Source organism: Macaca nemestrina, chromosome 4, assembly GCF_043159975.1.
Source record: "Macaca nemestrina isolate mMacNem1 chromosome 4, mMacNem.hap1, whole genome shotgun sequence".
NCBI classification, from domain to species: Eukaryota; Metazoa; Chordata; class Mammalia; order Primates; family Cercopithecidae; genus Macaca; species Macaca nemestrina.
The window spans coordinates 162934525-162955124 of record NC_092128.1 but is presented as its reverse complement, the minus strand read 5'-3'; the positions used below and the strand labels follow the sequence as shown (position 1 = coordinate 162955124).

Here is a 20600-nt window from a genome sequence, read left to right as displayed (position 1 = left end):
CCGGCCTGCTATTATCTTATATTTAATCACAAGGCACACATTTTCTGAGAAAATATTCTCTATCCTGTGCTGAATAACTTTCCAGATGTATGCATTTAATCAGTAAATTATTAGGTTAAATTTTCTTGCTCTTATTCTGCAATATACTGGTGTTAGTCATATATATGTATATGTATATATGTATATGTATGTGTATATGACTACATATACGTATATGCATGTGTGTATGTATATATGTACATATACACACATATATGTATATGTATGTATGCACATGTATACATATATGTATGTATGCACATGTATACATATATGTATGTATGCACATGTATACATATATGTATGTATGCACATGTATACATACATATACATATATGTATGTGTATACAGATACAGGTGTACGCAGATACATATGTGTATGCATATATGTGTACATGTGTGTATACATATATGTGTACATGTGTGTATACATATATGTGTGTACATGTGTGTATACATACATGTATATGTATATATGTATGTGCATGTGTACACAGATATATATGTGTATACGTATATGTATATTTGTATATATATTTGTATATATATACACACATCCAGTTTTTGCCTCATAACTCCCATGTCCCTTTTCATAATGTTGGGGGACTTTGGGTCTCAGAAAACAGAATCTCTCTCTTCAACCTTCTCCTGCCTTCCTTTCACTTGCCTAAGGCAGGACTCTAATCTGACTGTGGGTCCTAAGCCCTTCATTCCAGAGGGGGTCCTGCCTCACACACTGAAGGAAGCAATACTGCATGCAAGGCCAAGAAGAATCTGAACAGACAAACGTTGCTGGGTTAGGATTATACTCCTTTTGTCCAATCACATTTCCGCACAGTTGTCAATCATGCCTATCCAATGAAGTTTCCGTAAAAGGCCCATGAGGACAGGATTCAGAGAGTTTACAGACACCTGAACAAGTGGCGATTCCCAGAAGGCAACACATTCAGAGAGGGCACGGAAGCTCTGTGCCCCTTCTCACATACCTGATCCTAGGCAGTCCTTCATCCGTATCCTTTGTAATATCCTTTCTAATCAACTGGCACATTTAAGTGTTTCCCTGAGTACTGTGAACTGTTGTAGAAAATTACTTGAACCAAAAGAGGTGGTTGTGGAAAACACATCTTGAAGCTGCTTGTTCAGAATTTTCAGTCAGGAACCAAGAAATGTAGCAAGACCAGCCGCGGACAAAATTCCTCAGACACCGAGATAGTGAAGGGAGTGGCTTTAATCAGCTGGGAGCATCGGCAGGCTAGTGTCTTAAAATCCGAGCTCGCAGGTACTGTACTTCTGTGCCTTTTAAGGGCTCACAACTCTAAGGGGGTCCACGTGAGAGGGTCGAGATCGATTGAGCAAGCCGGGGGTACCTGACAGGGGCTGTGAGCCCCGGTGGTCAGAGTGAAACAGAACAGAACGGGAGGTTTCACAATGTCCTTCCGTACAATGTCTGGAATCTATAGATAACAACAGTTGCTAGGTCAGGGGTCAAATTTTAACTACCAGCCTTACGTCAGGCAGGCCCAGGTCTGGTTTCGGGTCTGGTTCCTGGGCACCGGGCTACCTGCCTTTAGTTTCCCTTCTCTTTCCTTTTCTGAGTATAAAACAATATAAAAAAATATGAGAGGGTCTCTCTCTTCCCTCATGACTAGTGTCTGGAGGGAGGGCAGTTCTGAAAACTGAGCTCCCCACCTGTGGAATCTGACACTTACCTCTACGTGGATAGAGTCAGAATTGAATTGGAGGATACCCTATTGTGTCTGATGCAGAAATCAACCCCCACCACACACCAGTTTGGCCACAGAAGTCCTTTGGTGTGTTGATGATTGCTGTGGTGTGAGAGCAAAGAAAAACACAGTATGAATTTTTCTTAAACAATACCCCTTTTGTTTATAATCTAGTATTTGTGTAATAAGAAATGGGTAGCCATACAAAGTCAATTACTTTCCCATTAGCCACTTGCTTTCCGCTAGTTTTTCCTTCTCAGATTTAATGCTAGAAGACAGAGTCTTACTCACAACAGTCAGTTTAAATTCACATAATTAGAATTCATCTAGCTTTTCAGTAGTGTGTGAAAAGATATGTAACTACTCATATAGGCTTGAACAGTAAATACAAATATTGTCAGAGTATCCTATCTAAAGCCTTACATTTAGTATCTTCACATGTGTGGTCTAACCCACTTTATTTTCTAGCAGAGAATTGATGTGTTTACATTGATTTTAAAATGACTCATTAGCCAATGTGGGAGGAGAAGGATTTCTGATTGGCACATATCATTGACCTTGAGCTATGTTTGAAATTTTGGACAGGAATGTAGAATTGTACTATGGTTTTCAGAATATAGAAATGTAGAATTGTACTATGGTTTTCAGAATATAGGAATGTAGAATTGTACTATGGTTTTCAGAATATAGGGATGTAGAATTGTACTATGGTTTTCAGAATATAGGAATGTCGAATTGTACTATGGTTTTCAGAATATGGTATGTTAATTCAAAATCATAATTTTAGAAATATATTTGCATGACTATGTTTAAATATTATTGAGTAGACCTTGCAATACCATTACAGTGACAGTGAGCATGGTTACAAACAGCTATGCCAGTGTTTTCACTATCACTGGAACCACCATTGCCCCCTTACATTTCTCTTGGCCTTTCCTGCTCAGCTGAGCCCTACAGCTGAGAAAATGTGGCAACGTGGTAAGGTGGTTCGAAAATATTAATTCATTGGAGAATTATCCCTCCTGCAGTTCTTTCACTTCTCATAGACATAAATTTACTGAACTAAAAAAGATTTAAAAGTTACATTTTAGCTTTATATTATGCCCTGCAAGTCACAGAGCAGTAAAATATACTTAAAACTGTGAAGGCACTATGGGAATCATAAGAATTTGATGTTGCTGAGAGCATCTAGGACATTTAAAGAGGAGAATTAAGGGTAGTATACCTAATGGGAATAAAAATCAAGAGCACAGTAACAGAGATAAAAGTGTTGCAAAGAAGGGATAAAGACATCTTGGTGGGGCTGCCTTTTTGTTTAGTCGTTAAATTATTTATCTATTTATTAATGTAGGGACATTTATCTCTTGACTTTAATATAATGATCTTGGTAATATATATGTACATCTGAGGAAAAATGTTAACTTCTTCTCTGCAAAGTTTGCGTCTTCAACCAAGCTCATAAAATGCCAAGCTAGTAAAAAGTGTTTTAAATTTGGTAAAATTCATCTCTTCACAAAGATTTTACAGCACTTTTGGCTGTAATATCTGAATAAGACAACTTAGACATGTGAATGACTTCAGAAACGTTAGTACTAAATTCTTTGTAGTTGCTTTATCATGTCTTTCCATATTAGTACAGAAAGGAAATCAGTTTTAAGTTAAAAAGGCCCACAATCTGAAACAATTAACATGGTTACATACCCTACACTACCCTGACTCCATCCAACTGAGTTCTACTCTCTCAACGCATACAACAAGATGTCCTGGGTGAAAATGAGTTCGTTTAATGACTAGTCTCTGTCACAAGCTACATTTAGGCACAGAAACACGTTTTTCTACTGAACTTAGGTCTGTTTTTACTTTTTTCTGAAAATAAATAATGTTTTCTACCTTCCTCCTTTTTGTACAGGTGTCCAGCTTGTATTAAAAATGCAAGATCATTGTAGTTGAAAAAGTACGTATTTTGGCCTCAGACAAATTTGGAATTTCATGTTTATTCTTCAGCCAATGCACTGCAAGTTCTTGGGCCATTTTGTTAATCTCACTGACCCTCAGTTTAGCAGGTCTCATTATTGTTTTGAAATGAAGTACATAAAATGCCTAGCATAAAGAAGGTATCTTGTACAGACAGGTATAAGGATGACTATGAGCATCTTTATTCTCTATTTTTCTAAAGCTATGTACAGTGGCTACATTATTTATAAATTGCTGTAAATATATATATAGATAATACTTAGCTTTATGTATATAAACAATTAGATAATAGCGCTATATATATATATATATATATGAAATTGGATAATATTTAGTTATGTTTTCTGCATCTTCATTTGGGAGCCTGGTTCATTCCCAGACTTTATTATTAAAAATCTTAAGTATTGACCGGGTGCAGTGGCTCACGCCTGTAATCCCAGCACTTTGGGAGGCCGAGGCAGGTGGATCACCTGAGTTCAGGAGTTGGAGACCAGCCTGGCCAACCTGGTGAAACCTCGTCTCTACTAAAAATACAAAAAAAAAAAAAAAAAATTAGCCGGGCATGGTGGCGGGCACATGTAATCCCAGCCACTTGGGAGGCTGAAGCAGGAGAATCGCTTGAACCCAGGAGGCAGAGGTTGCAGTGAGCCAAAATCACACCATTGCACTCCAGCCTGGGAAACAAGAGCAAAACTCCATCTCAATAAATAAATAAATAATCTTAAGTATTTATGAGCTAATTAAATATTATCACGTAAAGATAATATCACTTTAAATTCAATATTTTATTTTAAAATATAAATTGCATTTTTCTTAATTACCAAAGATATTGTTTTGGTCTCTGGATAGATATTCTAAATCCTATTTTTGAAACAAAAATTTTAACAATGAATTATATTATACTATTAGTTTTCAAGAAAAAGGGTTACTAATGTTATTGTAAATAATGAGTGTTTTAAAGATTTATGTGGGCATTTCAAGATTCAAGGATTTCTCAGCAATTTCTAAGCAGTTATCATAGTGTACCACATTCTCATAAGACCTGGAACTGGTCCAGGATGGGCCTAAAGTTCTCAGCAACAGAAAGGTGTGACCTCCATTCTAACGCACCACTGGTAATATGACAGTATCTGTTCCAGTTTCAGGAGCATTGTCTTTTTTTCCAGGGAACATTTTACAATACATTTTTACAAAATACAGATTTCATTTCATATTTCATTGCTTCCACTCAATAGATAGTTTTCCAGGGTGCCAGTGTAAATCTTAACCCTGTCATTTGCCGACTGAGTGAGCTTTGGCAAATTACATAAATTCTGTACATTTCAATTATATTACTGCATTAATTGGGATAATAATAGTAACACCTTCATGGGAATGTTGAGAGGATTAAATGACTTATTGTATATAAAGTACTTATTAATCTAAGCAAGATAAAAATAAGAAATGCAGATAGTAGAGAGAATCTTGGGGTAGCTTATACATCAAAATGATAACCTCCTGGAACTAGAATATGTTCATCACTGCATTTCAAACATCTTCGAACAACTACTTAGAGTTAGAAATATATTTTACATCACAATCCTAGAAAATCACACATGTACACATATACTGTTCAAATAAATAAAAGTGTAATAAAACAATACTTTTTACTCTATATGATGCACATTGATGATTTTAATACTTCTATTTTCCATCTTATTTAATTCTATTTTATTCTGTTTCTTTAAAAAATAAGTTATTGACCATCAACCAGTAAATTAGTTTTACAACTCACAAATGTTTTACAACATCCACATTGAAAACAATAGTATATAGGGTTATCTTCCTTCAGGGTACTTTATTTTTGTTTCTTTCCCCTCTTCTTCCTGAATCCTTTTTTCTCTCTTATATCTCCTTCTGCCAGTGAATATGAAACCTATACACTCTGGAGTCATAAGCTTTTATCTTAGCCAGACACCATGGCTCATGTCTGTACTCCCAGCACTTTGAGAGGCCGAGACAGGAGGATCATTTGAGCCCAGGAGCTTGAGACCAGCCTGGGCAACATGAGGGAAGCCTATCTCAACAAAAGCAAAAATTATCCTGGCGTTGTGGTGCACGCCTGTTGTCCTAGCTAGTCAGGGGGCTGAGATAGGAAGATCACCTGAACCCAGGAGGCCGAGGCTGTAGTGAGTCATCATCTTACCACTGCACTCCAGCCTGGGTGACAGAGTGAGATCCTGTCTGAAAAATAAAAAAATAAAAAAAGTGATAATTTTTTGAAGTTTGGTGATTCTGATGTGAATCAAGTAGTCAATTGGCTGTTTATAACCCAATCCCTGGTGAAAAGGGTGCTCCTCCTTGGTTACTATAATCACATAAAGAAATCAGATAATGAACTCAGATAAACAATAAATCCTCTAGTCTTTAACTCAAGATCCAATGCCTCACATGCTCAAAGTATATAGATCGCTATCTTCACTGAAATATACACATTCAATCATTTTAATACAATGCAACACTCTCATACACCAATTATATGAATGAAGAGGTAGCCATTATGCCTTTATTGAGAGGTACTATCATATTGCAGAATATGAACATGAGGTACATATAAACCTAAAATATCTAGATGTTTCTTTTTAAAACTTGCAACCTTTGAACTATCTGATAATTTAAACATGACTCCACACAGAAAATGTAACAGTGAATGGAAAAACAAGGCAACCACAGTAAAATTCTCTTTTTTTTAAGTTTCCATTAAAAAATTTTTTTAATTTCAATTATTTATTTGTTTGTTTGTTTTTGTAGAAATGGAGTCTTGTTTTGCTGCCCAGGTTGGTTTCAAACATCTGGATTTAAGCCATCCTCCTACCTTGGCCTCCCAAAGTGCTGGAATTGTGGTCATAAGCCACAGTTCCTGGCCACAATTTTCATTTAGAAAAGGCTGTAAATTGAAAATATACACAGTGATCACTTGTACAGGGCTTACATCACCTCTGATAAAGCAGGAATACTAAAGTAACTTGATCACTGACATGTTTTCAAGGCTGCTGATCTGTAGTCTGCCCATTCACTGTTGATGTGAGTCTCCTAGAAGGAAGACTCATACATTCTCCATGCAGCTTGATGCCAGAGTTCTTTCTTAAAACTTTAGACTGCTGCCCAAAGCTTTAATGGGGAGGATAGGCTTTTATTAACATCCAGCAGCAGAAATCTATTAAATCATGAAAGTTGAATGTGGACCCCACACTTGACTTTTCTGTATTTTATCCATAGATTTGTAGGTCTCAATTTGTGACTTCATTACTTGATATTTGACTCTAATTAATGAGAAATAATGGACAAAACAAATCACCCTATCCCCTATCTGCCATCTTTTACGTTATGTCTATGTGTAAGGATACTATTATCTCTGTCAAACACAGCATCCATTGATGTATTTTAGCAAGCGATACATAAAAAGATCCCTTGCTGATTTTTGTTTTGTTTTAATTTCCCCTTAGATGCCAAGCTAAATTGTGACATTTCTGACCTTCATTTTTTGGCTTGCCACAACTTTACCTTGGAGCAGACAAGTCACTTTTGGCAGTTTCAAATTATAGATCCTTAGCACTGTTGGATTTTTAGCAAGAAGCAGAAAAGCTTTCTTTTCTCACACTATATATAGCGAAGCTCCTCTCTTTAGTAACATTGATGACTGTCTCCTTTAACACCTTACTGAAGAGTGAACATAAGTCATTGACACACACCAGTAGCTTGATATTTTTTAGAGAATCTTATTTTTCTACAATGGCTCATATTCTCCCAGAGCCTTGGTAGTGAATTCTAAGCTAAAAAATTCAATATTTTATCCAAGTTTTTTACTATCATATATAAGTATGTCTTATCAGCCTAGGTTTGCTAGGTAAAGTACAAGATGACTAGTCAAATTTAAATTTCAGAAAAACAACAAATTATTTTTAGTATACATTTATTTCATGCAATATTTAGAATGTAATTATATTATGAAATTAACTGTTTATCAGAAATTTAAATTTAGCTGAGCGTTTGTGTGTGTGTTTGTTGAAACTAAGAAACTTGTTCAAGCACAAAATGGAGGAATCTCATTAGTCACATACCGTCTTATTTAAGCAGTTTCATGTATAGACTTTATCATTTGAAATCCTTAATATCATGCACTAATTATTGGCCTGCCTGCATTTGACAGTCTGTATATATTCTCAGAGAGCTCAAGGAGTGGAACCAATGAATTACAAGGATTATAAGGGCTAATATTTAGTGATGAAATTGGTGATCTTAATTCATCATTTCTCTGTGCTTTACTCTAAATGTTGGCATCATTCTCTCCTATTTTTCACATTATGAGTTGGAATATGATAAACATACAATAGAATTCACTAGAAGTTACCTTCCTTTTTGGATCTAAAATTTGATTTTTTTTGTACTTAATATTAATTAAATGTACCATCACATTAATGAGTCAGATAATCTCTTTGACATTCTGGTAATCTTATATCATATCCCTGTATTTTGTATTTTCAGATAAGTTATTTCTTCCTGAAATCATTTTGTTCACTTATTTGTCTACCTGTCAATGGCCTGTTTATCTGATTATAATGTAAATGACATAACAGTAAAAAAATCTATTCTCATAGGATGAAATCTATCAACACACCTGAAACACAACACAAACATTTTTGTCTTAGATTATCCATCATGATTATGTTCTTTACATGAGTCAACTTCTAGTTTGATTTATTTCGAGTTACAAATTGATCTGTTTTTCTCTTCAGAAATATGTTATTTTAATACAATATTACATCATATTTGAAAAAATCTGATGGCCCAGTTAATTGATATTCTCGGAAATTCAAAGGATAGCCAAGCTCCAAAATATTCAAAATATTCCTACACATTTAAATACTAGATTTATTAATGTGTTCATCGTTATAGAAATAATTTATAAAAATTTATAATGATTTATAAATGCCACCAAAATATTCCTCTGATGGGCATCTCACCTTCCATATGTGTTGCTTCCAATGACTGTGGTTGAGGTAACTAAGGTAGTATAGGAAGGTATTTCTGCAACCTATAATAGGATATTTATCTGTGTGTGACTTTCAGATGAAGACATGTTTATAGTCATAATTCTTATACTTTGGTCCTAATTGTTTTCATCTGTATGCAAACTAAACATATGCAAAAATAATACTATTTTGCTCTCAACCAAACTCTGGTCGTGTATTAAGTTGACCTTAGCAGTCACAGAGACTAGGTTCTCTGTCATTTTCAGGTGACTTCTAATCTCATTGAGGACATCACCACATTCTTCTAACCCTTTGTTTGTACATTTTCTTCTGTGTATCACTTTCTTCTAATCATTCTACCAGAATTTAGTTAAATTATTTTCAATAACTATAAATGATGCCATAGCTTCTTTACAAGGTTTCCTGACTAATAGTCTATTTAATGTATATTAAATAAGAAGTAATAGTCAGCTAAGGCAAGTGTCCTTTTGATCCCATTACTCAGCTTCTTACAGCACCACCATGTTGCCAAATGGCCACTTACATCAAATGAAAATTACTGACCATGTCTTCTAAAATACTATGCCAATTAACAGACACAGACCCTGAAATATGCAGATATACTTTATTGAAATGAGCTCATCCCATTTCATCTCAGCCCATGTTCTCTTGCAGTATCAAATATTGTTTTATGGCTCAGTACATTAACTAGTAGCCTTGGGAAAATGTACAAGTGGATTTTTTTTTTTCATTTCTGTGAGGTGTGTATAATATGGGCCTTAAAATCAGACTTATGTTAAAGTCCTAGTTTTTACCACTTTTAACTGGCTAGTGACAAACAATGCTTTTAAACATTTGCTTCTTACTAAAAGTATTTTGAAGTATGGATAATATTACCTATCCCAAGTGTAGAAAGCTAATAATTAGGCCGGGCGCGGTGGCTCAAGCCTGTAATCCCAGCACTTTGGGAGGCCGAGACGGGCGGATCACGAGGTCAGGAGATCAAGACCATCCTGGCTAACACGGTGAAACCCCGTCTCTACTAAAAATACAAAAAACTAGCCGGGCGAGGTGGCGGGCGCCTGTAGTCCCAGCTACTCGGGAGGCTGAGGCAGGAGAATGGCGGCGTAAACCCAGGAGGCGGAGCTTGCAGTGAGCTGAGATCCGGCCACTGCACTCCAGCCTGGGCGACAGAGCGAGACTCCGCCTCAAAAAAAAAAAAAAAAAAAAAAAAAAAAAAGAAAGCTATTAATGTGATATATACTTTTGCTAAAATCAATGCTGGAGGAAAAAGAGGATAAGCAGTTTATAGAGCATGCATAGTAAATCAAGAAAACAGCAACCATCACCACAACAATATAACAGGAAAACTTATGAAAGTTAACAAAGGATTAATTTGGAATATAAAAATAAACCAGTTTAAAACCTCTTTGCTAAAAATAAAATTATCATGTGCAGTTACAAAGAAACAACAAAAACAAATCAATCACAAAGAAAACCCAGAAAGCATTCTCTTTACTGTGTATTTTCTAATGAGTATAAAGAGCAAAACTAAAACCAATTGTACAAAATATCTTGAGAGTGAAATGATTCAGTCTAATCAACAATAACATCAGTATAACCACATATCACAACGATTGCATTAAAATGTAGAAATCAGAAAAAACATTATTAAATAAATGAAGTTATCCAAAAAGATAAGCTAACATTCATGGACCTTAATGCAACATAAAAATGGTATAAATATATTTTAAAAAATATCTTACGATGCATCAAAAATGCACTGGAACAGCTGTTTTAGAACTCATTTAAGCCTTGAGCAATCGAGTGGGCAAAAGTGAATGATACAAGAAAATGGAATATGATGATTGCTGTAGACTTATTAAATAATTATAACCATAAACAATACAGAAGACATATATCATTTTTAAGGGCCTATGAAATAGTCTGAAACAATAATCATTGGTTAGGAGTTAAATAACACACACATACACACATGCATTCAAATACACACACACAGATAAAAATTATTTCCAAAAGTCATCAAAGGAGAAATTTTACAGGTTTCCTTTTTTAATGATGTTGCAAAATTACAGAAATAAAAGAAAATCTGCAACAAACTCGTACTCTACTTTAGTTGCTTCATGGCAAAATAAAGCTAAATGTTTGAGTCAAAATAATTTATAAGTTAATTAAAGTAAAAAAGCTATATATGATAAAGAATTGGGCCAAAAAATTGGAACCCAAATAAAATTTTACTGAATTTAATTAAGTAAAATCAATCAATTAGCAGAAGTATTATTAAAGTGAGCCTCAAGAAACATGGGAAACAAAGATAAAAGAAAAAATAATAATGAAGAGAAATACAGCACTAATGATTAAACTCAAGAACTATTATTTTAGGGGAAAAATACAAACAGAAAAGACAACAGTTAAACTACTCAAATAAGGGGAAAGAGAGATAAAGATGGCCAGGTGTGGTGGCTCACTTTGGGAGGCTGAGGTGGGTGGATCACAAGGTCAGGAGATCGAGACCATCCTGGTTAACACGGTGAAACGCCGTCTATACTTAAAAATACAAAAAATTAGCCAGGCGTGGTGGCGGGTGCCTGTAGTCCCAGCTACTCGGGAGGCTGAGGCAGGAGAATGGCGGGAACCCGGGAGGCGGAGCTTGCAGTGAGCCGAGACCGCGCCACTGCACTCCAGCCTGGGCGACAGAGCGAGACTCCGTCTCAAAAAAATAATAATAATATAAAATAAAATGATAAAGGAGATATCACCATTGACCCTACAGAAATACAAACTACCATCAGATAATACTATAAACACCTCTACACAAATAAACTAGAAAATATAGAAGAAATGGATAAATTCCTGGACACATACACCCTACTAAGACTAAAACAGGAGGGAGTTGAATCCCTGAATAGACCAGTAATAAGTTCTGAAATTGAGGCAGTAATTAATAGTTTGCCAACCAAAAAAAAAAAAGCCCAGGACCAGATGGATTCACAGCCGAATTTTACCGGTACAAAATGGAGCTGGTACCATTCCTTCTGAAAGTATTTGAAACAATGGAAAAAGAGGGACTCCTCCCTAACTCGTTTGATGAAGCCAGCATCATCCTGACAACAAAACTGAGATGAGACACAACAAAAACAAGAAAAATTCAGGCCAATATCCCTGATGAACATTGATGAAAAAATCCTCAATAAAATGCTGGCAAACCAAATCCAGCAGCACATCAAAATCTTATCCACCATGATCAAGTTGGCTTTATCCCTGGGATGCACAGCTGGTTCAACATATACAAATAAATAAACATAATCTATCACATAAACAGAACTAAAGACAAAAACCACATGATTATCTCAAGAGATGCAGAAAAGGCCTTTGATAAAATTCAACATCCCTTCATGTTAAAAACTCTCAAATCACTAGGTATTGATGGAACATATCTCAATATAATAAGAGCTATTTATGACAAACCCACAGCCAATATCATACTGGATGGGCAAAAGCTGGAAGCATTCCCTTTGAAAACTGGCACAAGACAAAGATGCCCTCTGCCACCACTCCTACTCTACATAATATTGGAAGTCCTGGACAGGGCAATCAGGCAAGAAAAAGAAACAAACTGTGTTCAGTTAGGAACAGAGGAAGTCAAATTGTCTCTGCAGACAACATGATTCTATATTTAGAAAACCCCATTATCCCAGCCCCAAAATTCCTTAAGCTGATAAGCAACTTCAGCAAAGTCTCAGGTTACAAAACCAATGTGCAAAAATAAAAAACATTCCTTTACACCAACAATAGAAAAGCAGAGAGTCAAATCATGAATGAACTCCCATTCACAATTGCTACAAAGAGAAAAAAATACCTAGGAATACAGCTAACAAGGGATGTGAATGACCTCTTCAAGGAGAAGTACAATCCACTGTTAAAGGAAATAAGAGAGGACACAAACAAATGGAAAAATATTCCATCCTCATGCATAGGAATAATTAATGTTATGAAAATGACCATATAGCCCAAAGTCATTTATAGATTCAATGCTATTTCCATTGACATTCTTCACAGAATTAGAGAAAACTGTGTTAGATTTCATATGAAAGTAAAAAAGAACCCATATATCTAAGACAATCTTCAGCAAAAAAGAACAAAGCTGGAGGCATCATGCTACCTGACTTCAAACTACAAGGCTACAGTAACCAAAACAGAATGGTACAGGTACTAAAACAGACTTATAGACCAATGGAACAGGACAGAGACCTCAGAAATAACACCACACATCTGCAACCATCTGATTTTCAACAAACCTGACAAAACAAGCAATGGAGAAATGATTCCCTATTTAATAAATGGTGTTGGGAAAACTGGCCAGCCATACACAGCAAACTGAAACTGGACCTCTTCCTTATACTTTATACAAAAATTAACTCAAGATGGAGTAAAGACTTAAATGTGAAACCCTAAACCATAAAAGCCCTAGAAAAAAACCTAGGCAAAACCATTCAGGACATAGGCATGGGCAAAGACTTCATGATGATAATGCCAAAAGCAACTGCAACAGAAGCAAAAATTGACAAATGGGATCTAATTAAACTAAAGAGCTTCTGCACAGCAAAAGAAACTATCATCAGAGTGAACAAGAAACCTACAGAATGGGAGAAAATTTTTGCAACCTACCTATCCGACAAAGGTCTAATATCCAGAATTTATAAGGAACTTAAACAAATTTATAAGAAAAAAACAACTGTATCCAAAAGCAGGCAAATGATATGAACAGACACTTCTCAAAAGAAGACATTTACATGACCAACAAACATATGAATAAAAGCTTCATCATCACTGATCATTAGAGAAATACAAACCAAAACCACGATGAGATACCATCTCATGCTAGTCAGAATGGCAATTATTAAAAAGTCAAAAAACAATAGATGCTGGCAAGGCTGTGAAGAAAGAGGAACACTTTGCTGTTGTTGGAAATATAAATTAATTCAACCAGTGAGGGAGACAGTATGGCAATTCCTCAAGGATCTAGAACCAGAAATACCATTTGACCCAGCAATCCCATTACTGGGTATATACCCAAAGGAATATAAATAATTCTGCTACAAAGAGACATGTACATGTATGTTTATTGTAGTGCCACTTACAATAGCACAGACATGGAACCAACATAAATTCCCATCTATGATAGACTGGATAAAGAAAATGTGGTACATATACACCATGGAATACTATGCAGCCATAAAAATGAATGAGATCATGTCTTTTGCAGGATGAGACTGGAAGCCATCATCCTCAGCAAACTAACATAGGAACAGAAAACCAAACACTACATGTTCTCACTCATAAGTGGAATCTGAACAATGAGAACACATGGAAACAGAGAGGGGACAGCACACATCAGGGCCTGTTAGGGGGTGGGGGGCAAGGGGACGGAACTTAGAGGATAGGTCAATAGGTGCAGCAAACCACCATGGCACATGTATACCTATGTAACAAACCTTCATGTTCTGCACATGTATCCCATTTTTTTAAAAGAAAGAAAAACAAAAATAAATAAATAAGCAAATAAAACCTATTGGATATGGCAAAAGCAATTCTAAGAGGAAAGTTTACAGCAGCAAATGCCTACATCAAAAAAAGTAGAAATATTTCAAATAAAGAACTTAATGATGCACCATAAGGAACTGGAAAAGCACATAGAAATCAAATCTAAAATTAGTAAAAATAAATAAAGATCAGAACAAAAGTAAATAAAACAGAAACAAAAATAACAATTTAAAAGAATAACAAGTTTTTTTTGAAAAGATAAATAAAACAAACCATTAACTAAGCTAAAAAAAATTATAAAAGTCTCAAGTAATAAAAAAAATCCAGAAATGGAAACTTTACAACTGATAGCATAGAAATAAAAAGGGTAATTAAAGACTATTTCAAACAACTATATGCCAACAAATTAGAAAACCAAGAGGAAATCGATAAATTCCTGGACACATATAACCTACCAAGATTGAAGCAGAAAAAAAAAAAAAAAGAAACCTGAACAGATGCGTAACAAGTAACAAGATTAAATCATAATTAAATGTCTCCCGGAAAGGAAATTCCAGGGCCAGGTGGTTTAGCTGCTGAATTCTACAACACTTTAAAAGAACAAGAATTAGTTTTGAATTCTTCCAGAAAATTTAAGAGGACGTAATTCTTTGTAATTCATTCTACGACACTAGCATTACCTTTATACCAAAACCAGACAAAAGGCACAAAAATTAAAGAAAACTACCAGGCCAATGTCACTGGTGAACTTAGATGAAAAAAATTTCCAAAAGAAAAAAAAAAAATACTAGCAAACAGAATCTAATAGCACATCAAAAAGATAATACGCTATAATTAAGTGTGATTTATCTCAGGGTTGTACAGATGGTTCAATACACAAATCAAGAAATGTGATACACTACATCAGCAAAATGAAGAAAAAAATATATATCTCAGTGAATATGGAAAAAGCATTTGATAAAATTCAGCATTTCTTCATGATTAAAACACTCATCAGATCAAGTAGAGAAGGAACATGCCTTAAAACAATAAAGGCCATATATGACAAACCCATATGTAACATTATCTTATACGTAGAAAAGTCTAAAGACTCTACCAAAAATTTCTCAGAATGGAAAAGCAAATTCAGTAAAGCTGCAGGACGAAAAATTAACATACAAAATAAGTAAACATTCTATACACCAGTAATGAACTAGCTGCAAAAAAAATCAAAAAAGGAATTTCATTTACAATAATTACAAAAATAGAATACGTTTAAATGATTTAACTAAGGAGGTAAAATATCTCTGCAATAAAATCTACCACATACTGATGAAAGAAATGAAAGAGGACACACAAATTTGAAAGGCATCTCATGCTCATGGGTTAGAAGAATTAATATTGTTTAAATGATCATACTACCCAGAGCGAACTATAGATTAAATGAAATCTCTATCAAAATATCAATAACATTCTTCATGGAAATAGAAAAACACAGAAAAAAAATCCAAAAAATGATGTGGAACCACAAAATACCTTGAAAAGCCAAAGCAGTACTCAGCAAAAAGAACAAAGCTGAATGCATCACACTACCTGACTAAAATATACTATAGAGCTATAGTATCCCAAACCACATGGTCTTGGTATAAAAGCCAACACATAGACCAATGGAACAGAATGGAGAACCTAAAATAAATTCCATATTTGTAGCCAACTAGTTTTTGACAAAAGTGACCAGAACATACATTGATGAAAGGACAGTTCTTCAATACTTGGTGCTTGGAAAACTGGATATTAATAGACAGAGGAATGAAACTAGACTCCTATCTCTCACCATGTACAAAAATCACCTGAAAATGGATTGAACACTTACATGTAAGTCCTAAAACTATAGAACTACTAAAAGGAAACATAGGGGGAAATACTTCATGACAGTGATCTAGGTACAAGTTTTATCGGTAAGACTTCAACAGCACAGTGAGCAAAAAAATAGAAAAATGGGATGATGTCAAAGCAAAAAGCTTTTACACAGTAAAAGAAAAAAATCAACAGTGAAGAGACAACCTTTAGAATTGGAGCAAATATTTACACACTAATCATCCAACAAAGGAATAATATCCAGATATATGTATGAGGAACTAGAACAACTCAACAGTCATAAAACAATCAAATTAAAAATAGGCACAGATCTGAAGAAACATTTCTTGAAAGAAGACATGCAAATGGCTAATAGGTACATGAAGAAATGCTCAACATCACTAACAATTAGGGACATGCAGATTGAAACCACAATGGATATCATCTCACCCCAGTTAGAATGGCTATTATCGAAAAGTGAAAAGATAGCAAATGCTTGAGAGGATGCAGAGAAAATGAAACTCTTATATATTGTTGGTGGGAATGTCAATTATTACAGCCATTTTAGATAACAGCATGGAGACTTCTCAAAAGAGTAAAAATAGAACTACATGTGATCCAGTTATTTCACTAGTGGATACATACCTAAAAGAAAGAAAATCAGTATATTGAAGAGATTTCAGCAACCACCAATTTATTGTAATAGTAAATTGGTAGGGAATTAGCTAATTTACTATTACATGGTAGGGAATTAACCTCAATGTCAATCAACAGATGAATTAATGAAGAAAAATGGTACACATACACAATGGAATATTATTCAACTATAAAAGGTAATGAAATACCATCATTTGCAGTGACATGGATGGGCCTAGAGGACATTATGTTAAGCAAAGTAACTCAGGCACAGAGAGATAAATACCACATGTTCTCACTCATATGTGGGAGCTAAAAAAATGAGCTCATAGAAGTTGAGTAGGATAGTGGTTATTAGAGGCTGGAAAGGGTAGAGGGAGAGAATAGGGAGAGGCAGGTTAATAGCTGCGAAATTGTAGCTAGATAAGAGAACTAAGTTCTAGTGTTCTATAGCACTAGACTAGGGGGAAGACAGTTAACGATAATTTATTGCATATTTTCCAAAAGCTACACGAGAGAATTATGAATGTGCCCATCACAAACAAATGCTAAACATTTGATGTGATGGAAATGCTAATTACTCTGATATGATTATTACATATTTCATACATGTATCAAAATATCACTTGTATCCTATAAACATATACAATTTTTGTGTACCAACTAAAATTAACATTAAAAAAGCAAAAATAATATAATTTTTAAAATGAGACTCACTACTATAGTTAAAGCACTCTTTTACAATGTGGACAGTAATGTTGTTTCCAAAAGAAAATTTAACCTTGTAGCAAAGTCCTCGAAATTGCTCACACTCCCAGCCAGGATCTCCTTTGTAGAAACTCATTAAAGATCAGAGAGGATCACTTGAGGCCAGGAGTTTGAGACTAGCCTGGGTAACATAGCAGACCCCATGTCAACAACAGCAACAACAAAATTAAAAATTAGTTGGGCATAGTGGTTCACACCTGTAATCCCAACTCGAAGGCAGGAAGATAGCTTGAGCCTGGGAGTTCGAGAGGTGAACTTAGTCTATGATCACACCCATGACCTCCAGCCTGGGCGAGAGAGCAAGACCATGTCTCAAAAAATACATACACAAAAGTTCACAGGTGGACACTAATGTGTATTTTACCAGTGCTTGCTACATAGCCATTGCTGATTTCACTACTGATCAGGGAAAACTGACTGTCCACAGCACTCATTCATCATGCAGTGAGAACTGATAGATCATTAAATTTATGCCAGACACTTTTCTAGGTTTTAGAGATAGATACAAAATCTAACAGAGGAAAAGTCTAACCCTTTTACAGTATATATTTTAGTGATGTATATTGCTAAGAAAAGTTTCTTGAAAGCAAGAAATTATATGAATCGTATTCTTAAACTGAAGAATGTTATAAATCTGTATTTTTTGCTTTAAGTAATATAAAAATTAAATTTATATTTCAGACTACAAATCTTGAAACATAAATTAGCAACTGTTTCAGAGAAATGGGTGGAGAAGTGAGGAGAATAAACTGAATTATTGCTAATTAAAAACAAAGGCTTGAAATAGTCTCAGAATGTTTTCTCTTCCAGATATTAAAATACAAATATTAATCTAATTATCTAACAGAACACATCTTCCTCCAAAATTATACCTATTCTGGTCCTAGTGATTGTTAATATTTCTTAGCTGGTTGGTTTGAACGTAGCGCCCTTTGTATAATCTCCATCTAAAAATCACTAAACTGCTTTTTGCCATGAGGAAAAATTTCAGTCTTTGCAATTTTTCTGTTTCATGTCTGTGTGTGAGTGAGTGTGTGTGTGTGTGTGTGTGTAAACCCTCTTGATTAACTGTGTCTTTTCTGAAAAGTTTCTGGAATAGTTCTACCATTCTTTTCTTGCTGTCATATTTTTCAAACTTCAAATACTCATCATGTAATAAATGTGTCATTTCTGAACTTCATCTTAAAAATCTGCACTGTTGGCCCGGGCACGGTGACTCAGGTCTGTAATCCCAGCACTTTGGGAGGCCCAGGTGGATGGATCACGAGGTCAAGAGATCGAGACCATCCTGGCTGACACAGTGAAACTCCATCTCTACTAAAAATACAAAAAATTAGCCGGGTGTGGTGGCGGGCGCCTATAGTCGCAGGTACTCGGGGGGCTGAGGCAGGAGAATGGTGTGAACCCCGGAGGTGGAGCTTGCAGTGAGCAGAGATCACACCACTGCACTCCAGCCTGGGTGACAGTGCAAGACTCCATCTCAAAAAAAAAAAAAAAAAAAAAAATCTGCACTGTCATGTATTTAAACAGTATATTGATTTCAAGGTCATCATCTAAATATGGCCATATTACCTCTTTATATAGATTAAGTAAGGTCTAAATGTTTAATTACATATTTAGTAGGTGTGAAATAATATGCCTTTTCACGTTGCTTTTCCATACAGAGACCAGTTTGAGAATGCTGAAATAAAATAAGCTAAATTTAAAGAACTAAGGGATAAGAATATAATAAAAGTTTTTTTTTAATGACTTGCATTTTACCAGTTTACCAGATGAAACAATGCTTTCCACTCCTTCTGTTAAGCATATTTACTGAAGTCTATGCTTGTTGAATGCCTTTGGCTGGCAGACTATCTGTCCCCACACTTCTGTTCTCTATGTTTCGGTAGTATATATACCAAGTGTCAGATGTGTTTATCCCTAAATCTGTTTATACCAGTTGTTTCTTTGTTTTTTCACTTACAAAATGTGTTTAAATATTACTTAAGCTTATGAAAATTAGCGTATGAAAATAAAGAGGTTGTTTCTATGAAAACTAAGTTGTATGCATTGAAAACAACTCTATAAAGGTGAATTACTTGAAAGATGCTTTCAAAAAGTAAGTGTGGGCTGGACAACTATAAAAAAACTGGGGAAAAATCATAGACCTCTAAAATGATTCTCCACATAAATTGCTTCACAAGTGTTTGTAATTGCTTGATGTGCTTTAAAGAGATGGAAACAGAAAATTGCATAGGATGCATTATGAGTGCGGTTTATGTAAAAAAAAAAAAAAGAAAAAGAAAAAGAAAAGAAAGTAGATAGGTCTGTCCATCAGCTAACTTTTAAGCAGAGCTCTTGTCTTGAATGTCAAGGTTTTAGAATATATTCACACTTATATCTTTATAGTTAAAATTAAATGCATACATTTTATACTGTTTTTATTTTTAACAGATGTTTTGCCAAATTAAACTATTTGAATAATATGACTTCTTTCATATTTTACATGTGTTAATCACAGACACTGACTTGCCCACCCTTTGCTTTGACAGGAAATGCCTCAGCACAGCCATTAATGCTTCTCTGAGTGTGATACCATGTGACCCTCTCTCATCCACAGACACAGCTGGCTGGAACAATATTGGGCAGCTGAATCACATGAAGTCAATATACTGAGGCCAGTGATTGTTGTCCTGCTCTAAAAACATGAGATGAAAAAAAATCAAATTTCTTTTTTTGGGGATACTTGCATTTCATATGATGAAAAGACAGCTGTTGACAGTGGGTATGGATCATAACCAAATTTCCCTTGAGAAAGATTCAGGTCAAGATACTTTAACATTTTGTGTATACCAAAGTTTTCAGGGTAGAGGAACCATATATCGGCATTCAAGTGGGAGAAATTTGTGTTATTTAGGGCAAAGTAAAAATGCCATGAAACCAAAATGATGTATTTTAGTGCCTCTGGCAGCACCTCTCCCCTGTCTTTTAAATAAGGGGCTCTCTGTATTTTCATTTTGATAAAGAGTGTCATGAGTCTGATCAAAGAGATTTTTATGAGACCTTA

At 34.9% G+C, this 20600-nt stretch overlaps 1 long non-coding RNA gene across 1 annotated transcript; it reads left to right on the top strand.

Annotated features, from left to right (window-relative positions):
• The first annotated feature begins 1081 nt into the window (after window positions 1–1081).
• LOC139362592 (uncharacterized) lies at window positions 1082–20431 on the top strand. Its single transcript, XR_011621741.1, has 3 exons — window positions 1082–1318; window positions 3673–3717; window positions 20086–20431. It is a non-coding gene; the product is annotated as an uncharacterized lncRNA (long non-coding RNA).
• Window positions 20432–20600: the final 169 nt, after the last annotated feature.